Genomic DNA, 7,861 nt, shown 5'->3' on the forward strand with positions numbered 1-7,861 from the left:
GAGAGGGTTAAATCAGGCTGCTCCTTGGAGGCGAGGATTCTGGGGCTTCGTCTGATCTACTTTGGATATGTTGTAAGGAGAGACAGGTCATTGAAGAGAGACATTATGCTTGGGAGGGTGGAGGGACAGCGCAGAAGGGGAAGACCCTCTATGAGGTGGATTAATTCAGTGACTGCGGTAATTGGGATGAGTGTGTCAGAGGCAGTACAATTGGCACAGGATAGAGCAGGGTTTAGGGCTGTTGTACATAGGGTCGCTACGAGTCGCAAGCGACTCGACGGCACATAACAACAACAACAACAGGAGTAAATTCATAGTTGAACTTCCATTGGATTTATCAAGCTGTAATTTGCACAGGCTGGAAGTAAGGAATACCAGAAGAATGTATATTTGTGCTTCATTTACTCTTCAAAGGCTTTTGACCATAACAAGCTGATCATCGACCATAACAAGTTCATCATCGTGCTCATGAAATTATACCTGGACTAAGAGGCTATTGAGCAAACAAAGCAAGAGAACACTGTGTGGTTTAAAATTGAGAAGGGAGTGAGTGCTTCAGGGTTGCTGAACTCCATGGAAAGGAATGTGGCATCAGGATTGGAAGGAGATTTATCAATAACCTGCATTATGCAGATAACACAAATTTGCTTACTGAAAGTGAGGATGACTTGAAACACTTGTATAAAATCAAGAAATTTTATTTTCCCCAGCATTCAGTGTGGACTGTATCTCAGTAGCAAGAAAAGAAATATTCTTACCTCTCCAAATTATTGAGGAATAATGGTGTCAGTTTGAGGACTAAAGTGTGTCAGATTCAGGCTGTAGTCTTTCCAATTACTTGTTATGAATCTCAGAGCTGGACAATGAATAAGAATAACAGAAAAAGAATTGACACCTTTGAGCTGTGATGTTGAAGAAGAACATTGAATGTCCATGGACAAGCAAGAGATCAAACAGATATGTCTTATAAAGAGTACAACTGAAGTGCCCTTTGGAGGCAAGAATGATGAGACTTTACCTTACATTCTTTGGGCATTTTGCTAGGAATGTCTATTTCTTGAATAAACACATGATGCTAGGAAGGGTGGAGGGTCAGCAAAGGAGAGGAAGACCCTCAACCAGGTAGATTGAGATGATGATTACTGCAATGGGCTCTTGTGTGTCAGAAAGTATGAGGGTGGCATAGGGAAGAATAGGGTTCAGGGCTTTTGTTGATACAGTTGTTCTAAATCGTACTTAACTCTATGGTGTCTAACAACAACAAAAACTACAATTTGTACAAGAGAAGATTGACCATCTTTTATCTAATGGAGGACTGATGGAATTGAATCCTTGAGATGTACAGCCTTTGGGTCCTCAGTTCAACTCCTTAGGGACTATGCCACTACAAAGTTTCAGTAAATATATTGTCATTAGTGTAATTGACCCGATTGTGTCTTACTCATAGTGACCCTATGAATAACAGATTTGAACCTAACCCCATCCTGTGCCATTCTTTTCATCTCTGATAGCCCCAATCTCATTGTTATAGTCACTGGGTAAGTTTACCTTCTAAAGGCATCTTACTTAAACTCTCCAACATTACCAGTATATGTGTTGGGGAGGGGTGTCCTAAAAATTGAGCCCTTTGGACAATAAGTTCAAAGTGTGTGAGATCAAGTTTCATTATTTGTGCCTTTAAGGAGAACCCTTGTTGCATTTCCTGCAAGATTTACATGGAAATTCTTGTAACAGTTCATGGACTTTCAAGTACTTTTCTCCAACACTACAACTCGGAGGCATTGATTCTTCTTTCATTCATATTCACTCTCCAATTCTGATGTGTATTAGAAGTAATTGAAAAGACCTCAGCTTAGACCAGGTGTGTTTTCGTCTCTAAATGACATCATTACTCTTTAGTACTTTGGAGATGTCTTGAAAACTGATTTTCCCAATGCAATACATCTTTTGATTTCTTTACTTCTGTTACCATGGATGTTTATTGAGGATCATAACAAAATTAAATCATTGATAATTTCATTCTTTCTTTTATCTGTCACCAAGTTACCTATTGGTTCAATAGTGAGCAGTTTTGTTTACTTGTTGTTGAGATGTAAGCCATATTGAAGGCTTTAGTAATTGATAATCTGCTGCAAATGTTTCAAATCCTCTTCAGTTTCAGCAAGCAAAGTAATGTCATTAGCATAACATAGATTGGTCATGAGACTTCATCCAATCCTGATACTACAATTCTCTTCATATAATCCAGATTCTGGAATGATTTGTTTATTATCAAATTTGGATGAAGAATGTAGCAGTTGTCCCCAGCCTGATCACTCCTTGAGAAACCTGATAACATCTAAGGCAACTGGAGCAGAGACAAAAGCAAACACCAGAACAGAAATGACATGGATCCTGAAAAGGCTCTGGGCCTGATCACAAAACCTCGAACCCAAGTTAATTAATAGCCCCAGATTCTGATCAAAATACCATCTTTCCTAGTCTCCCTAAAGCCTCTATAAAAAGAGGCTGTCCTAGACCACTCTGGAGCCATTTTGACCTTCATTGCTTGTGGTCACTTGGCGTCCCTCTCAGGCCATACAATAAGTGCCTGTCCGTTTCTTGGGATCAATTTCTTTCTCTCACCTTCAACTCTTTTTCTGTCTAACAAAATTGAATAGATATAGAGAAAGGATACAACTTGATGAAAATGTTTCCTGATTTTAAGCTATTCAGTATCCGTTTGCTGTATCTGTATATCAACTTTATTTAGGTCTAGGCTTCACACAAACACAGTTAACTCCAGAGATTCCATTCTTCTTAATGTTAACCATAATTTGTTATGATCCATATAATCAAATGCTTTTTAATAGTCAATAAAACATATGCAAATGTCTTTTAGGTATTATCTGCTTTCACTCAGGATGAGTGATATTTCCTTTTTTTTCTTTATAATTATTTTTTTTGTCAGTAGCATCTTTATTAAGATTGGAGAAAAGATATACAAAACCCCTTTCCTCATTTTAAACCATGCGTTGTCTCATTGCTCCATTCAGACAACAGCTCTTTGATCTAGGTTTACATTTCTCTTGAACACAGCTAAGTGTTCCAGGATTTCAATTCTTTTCATTGTTATGATCTGCACAGTCAAATGCCTTTGCATAGTCAATAATACACAAGTAGACATTCTTCTGGTATTCTTATCTTTCAGCCAGGATCCATCAAACATCTGCAACAATATCCCTGTGCCACTGCCTTTTCTTCTTCTTTCTTTTTCTAAATAAAGAATAAATATTTTAATTGTCATTTTAACAAAAGTTTACAGAAAAGTTAGATTTTCATTCATTCATTTTTATACGTTTTACCCCTCTTCTTTCCTTCCCCCTCCCAAGTTGCCTTTTTTCTTTTCATTACTTTGTTTACAAAATTCTAATACAAATTTGAACAAATTCTTTCCATTTTCCTCAACCCTCACCCATCAAATTGAGCAACCCAATGATTAATCCCCTCTTCTCCCTGTACATCCACATTCCTCTGCTTCCAGTCTGTCCCACCCCTCCAGGATCCTCATACTCTTTCTACAATAATGATATTATACAATATATATCCTTGTGGGACTGAGTTAGTTCACCCAGTATAATGTTCTCCATTCCCTCTCAAGTTAGGTAATAATTTGCAAAGTTATTGGTCCTGTGAGCTGCATAGTATTCCATTGTGTGAATGTACCATAATTTCTCAATCCATTTGTTTGAGGTTGGACATTTGGGTTGTTTCCATGTTCTCATGACAGTGAATAAGGCTGCTATGAACATTGGTGTACAAATATCAATTTGTGCCTTAGTTCTCATATTCTCAGGGTATATTCCAAGTAGTGGAATAGCTGGGTCATATGGAATTTCTATGTTCAACTTTTTGAGGAAGCGCCAAACTGCCTTCCAGAATGGTTGCACCATTTTGCAATCCCACCAACAATGTATAAGAGTTCTTTTCTTGCCACATCCTCTCCAAAATCTATGACTTGCTGCCCTGTTAAACTTTGCCACTCTTACTGGAGTGAGATGGTACCTCATTGTGGTTTTGATTTCATCTCTCTTATTGGTGAGTGATTGGAGTATTTCTCCATGTGTCTGTTTGCCAATCAAATATTGTTCTCTGTGAAAATTCTTTCTATGTCTTTTGCCCATTTTGCAATTGGGTTATCAAAACTACCACCTACAGAAAGCTGAAAAAGGATCCACATCTCAGACCATACACAAAAATCAACTCAAGGTGAATCAGAGACCTGGGAGTAAAGCTCTAAATCATAACGTTCTTAAGAGATAAACTGGGATCAAGCTTAGAAGCACTCGTCCAAGTTACAAAGAGACTCCAAATACAATCAGAAATGCACAATCTAAAGAGGATAAAACTGATGCATGGAACATTCTAAAGATTAAATCTTTATGCACATCAAAACTTTTTACAACAGGCTGAAAAGAAAATCTACAGACTGGGAACAAACATTTGGTAATATCATCTCAGACAAGAGTCATATAACAAATGTTTACAGAATATTCCTGAGCCTCCACAAGGCTGAGTGATATTTCTTATCCCACAGTCCCTTCTAAATACAGTTTTAAATTCTTGAAGTTATCTACCGTAAAGCATTTTTAGACTTATTTTCTTTCAGTGTAAATGATTAAATTTGTTATTGTTGTTATGTAAAGTTAATTCAAAACCTACATAGCTTACCTTGTAGTGGATTTTCGGAGGGATAAGTCTTATGGAAAGAGATTCTCCATCTTCCTTTCACAGAAAAGTTGCTGGGTTCGAACCATGTACCTTAAGGTTGACAGCACAGTTCCTTACTGCAAAGCTGCAAGTGTTCCTTGATGAATGGATTAGGCGCTACTGAGTCGAGTATGACTCATAGTGACTTCTTGTGTGTCAGGAAGTGTGAGAATGGCACAGGATAGAACAGGGTTCAGATCTTTTGTTCATAGAGTTACAATGAGTTGTTCTTGACTTGATGATACCTAACAACAACAACATTACATAACATAATGTAACAGATTAACTAATATAGCAATAAAGTAGTAATAACCATTGGAAGGACAATTGGTGTTCAAATTGTTAGAAGAAGAAAGAGTCTTGGAGGCAAATCTAACAACATAAATATTAACTTTGTATTGTCGATATTTTCTTTAAATTTATTTTAAGCTTTTTATCAATTTTCACACATTCATTAACAAAATTCACATTTTGTTTTACACAATCATTCTCATATGTTATGTTTTATAAAATGAGTCACCTTTGATCTGTGCTCATTATTACCCCACTTTTTAGGTCCTAACTTGATCTTTCCTAATTCCTTCTTCCCCTTTCTTCACCCACTACATTTGGTGACCCCATGATTTTCCTTCTTTCCCGCCCTCAGTCACTCTGCTCATTCGTCCTCCTCCTCTGGACTTTTATATACATCTTACTAGTCACACTGACTTTTCAAGGAAGAAAAAAAATCTCCATCAAGAATAGCAGCAGTACATGCTGTTACTATTCTTGATAAGGAAAATTTTCTTTCTTGTACACTTCGTGGAGATCAGTCTGCCCCCTTTCCTCATATCCATATCAGCAACACTACTTTTATAAAATCTGGGGAAATAAAATCTTGTAAAACTAAAAGTAAATATTTTTTTAAAAAATAAAACCCATCATTGACTCCACGGGAGAAATACAAGCAATCTTCTGTGTGATTTACAGCTTCAGAAACCAACTGATGGGGTGGCTATCAGTGGATTCCAACTAAAAATCAGAACATATAAGAGGAAAAAACCGACCCTACTGTGACTATTGTTGCTGCTGTTGTTAGAAAGAGCCTTCACATTGAGAAAGACTCATAGCAATCTTACGTATAATAAACAGAGTCTTTGTCCCATCCTCTGCCATTCTTGCAACCTCTACTGTGCCTTTTATTGCACCCATTCCATTAATGCATTTTGTTGGATGTTTTGGTACCTTCTCTGACCCTTCACTTTACACCCTGATGTCTTCTTGGTCTTTAATACTGAATCTAATATTTAAATTCAATATGAAATATGAAATTCCATCCAGTTGCTTTTTCTCGTCGTTGTAAACATTTATTTAAAAGGAAGGAAAGAGTTATGTTTTCTTTTAAGTATATTTGGAAAAGTTAAAGAGTTTGCGTCATATTGATCTATGGCACTCAAATAATAATCAGTATTTGTCTAAACAAAAACATTTTATTCTCAGACATCTGTCAGATTTGACAGTATAATCCTTTTCACCATAACAATCAAGCTTCAGCTTGATTTCACCACTTAAGTGAAAATTACTTTTTAATGGAAAAATACATCATAATTGTGTAGATATAACTCTTGAGAAAATTTATTTAACAATGTAAGATTCTTCATTTTGAAAAATACCACTGCAAATTGCTTCCTAAGAAACCAGTTTTTTGGTTATTTTCTTTACTTATACTGGATCTTTTAATATTACTCATTTTTTAAGCTGGCTACATGATTCAATTATCAACAGAGATGGGCATTTAAAAATATAAATGGAAGGTGTTGCCTAAAGCAATGTCACCAGAAAAAAATATACATGGAAGTTTCAGTAATTTGTTTTTATCTTTTTAATTTACCTTTATCAAAGATAATCGTTTCTTCAAATATAAAAGGGGAAATATATTACATCTACTAAGCTACAGGTAAAGTAACCAAATGCCAAGTTTATTGGTATTTCTAGAATTGTCAGACAGAATATTTTCTCATGCTAGCTTAAACATTACTCTTTTATTAGTCTGTAGGTCGGTGTTTTGGTTGTTGTGGTTGTTGCGTTTGGGGTACTTTTTTGTTACTTGATAGTTTAAACAGAGAAGAAAAGCATAAAAAAATCATACACATTGTTTTCATTCTGATGGATATTCAATATAAAATAACTAGATTATTATTATTTCATAATACATATATAAAAGCCAAATGTGTATTCATAGCACATTTTACTTTAAGTTATTTTCATTTTAAATAATCAATGTTAACATATGACTAGTGGTTTACAATATTGGGCAGAGTAACTCTCACGAACAGATAAGACCTCCCTAAATGAGACTCATCTTTAAGTGTACTTCTGTAAGATATGAAATTTATAATCAAAGTTGAAGTCATTGCTATAGAATCAGAGTAAACTCATAGCTGAATTTTCCAGCGGGTTTCCAAAGCTGTAAATTAAATGGAATAAAATTGCTCAGAGATCCCTTTAAATTAACATAGTTCTAGAAATCTTATTCTTTCCTAAAATAATCCACAATAAATGAGAATAAGTTTCTTTTTAGAGAATGTTCAAGAATGATGAAAGGTAACTCAGTTTAATGAGTAACTTACACAACCCACATTATAGCCTTTCATCCCTGTTTCATTAATTGTACGGTTGTTATTGTTAGGTGCCATCAAGTCAAATATAACTCATAGTGACTCTATAAACAAAAGACTTGAATCCTGTTCTATCCTGCCATCCTTACACTTCCTGACACACAAGAGTCCTTTGTGGCAATCACCCTGTCACTCCACTTGATAAAGAGTCTTCCTCTCCTTTTCCAACCTTCTATCCTTCTCAGCATCATGCTCCTCTCCAAAGAATAGCCCCTCATAGCAACATGCACTACAGCTGCACTTTCTGCAAGATATATCTGTTTTTTCTTTTAGCCATCCATGGGATGTCCAGTGCTTTTCTCCAACACCACAGCTCAAAGGTGTCAATTCTTTTTTGTCATATTTATTCCTTGTTCAGCTTTCAAATGCATAGCAAATGACTGAAAAGAGTATGAACTGAATTAGACACACCTTATTCCTAAAAGTGACATCATTACTGCTCAATAATTTGGAAA

Source organism: Elephantulus edwardii, unplaced genomic scaffold (assembly GCF_000299155.1).
Source record: "Elephantulus edwardii isolate Elephantulus edwardi_28Jun2011 unplaced genomic scaffold, EleEdw1.0 scaffold00290, whole genome shotgun sequence".
NCBI lineage: Eukaryota > Metazoa > Chordata > Mammalia > Macroscelidea > Macroscelididae > Elephantulus > Elephantulus edwardii.